Genomic DNA, 2030 nt, shown 5'->3' on the forward strand with positions numbered 1-2030 from the left:
TTGTTGTTGTTGTTTTTTGAGACGGAGTCTCGCTGTGTGGCCCAGGCTGGAGTGCAGTGGCCCATCTCGGCTCACTGCAAGCTCCACCTCCCGGGTTCACGCCATTCTCCCGCCTTAGCCTCTGAGTAGCTGGGACTACAGGCGCCCGCCACCACGCCCAGCTAGTTTTTTGTATTTTCAGGAGAGACGGGGTTTCACCATGTTAGCCAGGATGGTCTCGATCCCCTGACCTCGAGATCCACCCGCCTCGGCCTCCCAAAGTGCAGGGATTACAGGCTTGAGCCACCGCGCCCGGCCAATTGTTAATTGTTAATTCCTTGGTCAATGTCTTGTGACTGTCTGCAGGCACCATCAAACTGTTCTTATCAGGCTGGTCAGCCTGTTCCTAGAGTTGTTGGTCAGCGTATTTTCTTTTATCTCTATCGAAGGTCCTGTTTTCCTGAGGCTGTTTTTAATGAAAACTTTACAAACTCAAACAAAGCATAATTATATTCAAGCAAACAAGCTTTTCTCTAACATGGAGTCAGTACTGTTACATAAATGAACAAATTTCAGCAAAGAATACTGTCCCGATTAGATAACTGTGATTATAAGTGAAGTCCAGATTTGTCCCTAGTTACTTTGCCAGAATTTCTTCTGAAATGCTTTATTTACTTGTTGTGGTAAAATAGATCATTTACCATTTTAACCTTTTTTTTTTTTTTTTTGAGATGAAATTTCACCCAGGCTGGAGTGCAATGGCGCAATCTTGGCTCACCGCAACCACTGCTTCCCGAGTTCAAGGGATTCTCCTGCCTCAGCCTCCTGAGTAGCTGGGATTACAGGCGTGCACCACCACGCCTGGCTAATTTTGTATTTTCAGTAGAGACGGGGTTTCTCCATGTTGGTCAGGCTGGTCTTGAACTCCCAACCCCAGGTGATCCGCCCGCCTCGGCCTCCCAAAGTGCTGGGATTATAGGAGTGAGCCACTGTGCCTGGGCCATTTTAACCATTTTTAAGGGTACAGTTCAGTGGCATTAAGTACATTCACATTGTTGCACAACCATCACCACCCTTCATCTCCAGAACTTTTTCATCTTACCAAACTGAAACTCTGCACCCATTAAACACTCACTCCCCAGGTATATCTTCCTTAGAGAAATTTCAATTTAAGCCCTTTGCCCAATTTTTAATTGGGTTGTTTTCAGATATATGATTTGCAAATATTTTCTCCCATTCTGTGGGTTGCCTTTTTACTGTGTTGATAGTGTCTTTTTTTTTTTTTTTTCCTCGTTCTGTCACCCAGGCTGGAGTGCAATGGCACAATCCTGGCTCACTGCAACCTCCACCTCCCGGGTTCAAGTGATTCTCCTGCCTCAGCCTCCCAAGTAGCTGAGACTACAGGCATGCACCACCACGCCCAGCTAATTTTTTGTATTTTTAGTAGAGACGGGGTTTCACTGTGTTGGCCAGGCTGGTCTCAAACTCCTGACCTCAAGTGATCCATCTACCTCAGCCTCCCAAAGTGCTGGGATTACAGGCATAAGCAACTGCGCCAGGCTGATAGTGTCTTTTGATGCACAAACCAAATGTTTCTACAGTTCCAGTAACAGCCTGTCCAGAAGCATTTATTTGTTTGTTTGTTTGTTTGTTGAGATGGAGTCTCGCTCTGTCGCCCAGGCTGGAGTGCAGTGGCCGGATCTCAGCTCACTGCAAGCTCCGCCTCCCGGGTTTATGCCATTCTCCTGCCTCAGCCTCCCAAGTAGCTGGGACTACAAGCGCCCGCCACCTCGCCTGGCTAGTTTTTTGTATTTTTTTTTCAGTAGAGATGGGGTTTCACCGTGTTAGCCAGGATGGTCTCAATCTCCTGACCTCGTGATCCGCCCGTCTCGGCCTCCCAAAGTGCTGGGATTACAGGCTTGAGCCACCGCGCCCTGCCTCCAGAAGCATTTAAACTCTACCTCAAGGGCTCATTGCACAGCATGCACACCAAGGCTTGCAGTTGGCCTTCCAGGTTAGGGTTTGGAGGGCCCAGACCTTCCAAGCAGGAC

This window comes from Macaca fascicularis, chromosome 16, assembly GCF_037993035.2.
Source record: "Macaca fascicularis isolate 582-1 chromosome 16, T2T-MFA8v1.1".
In the NCBI taxonomy this organism is placed as follows: domain Eukaryota; kingdom Metazoa; phylum Chordata; class Mammalia; order Primates; family Cercopithecidae; genus Macaca; species Macaca fascicularis.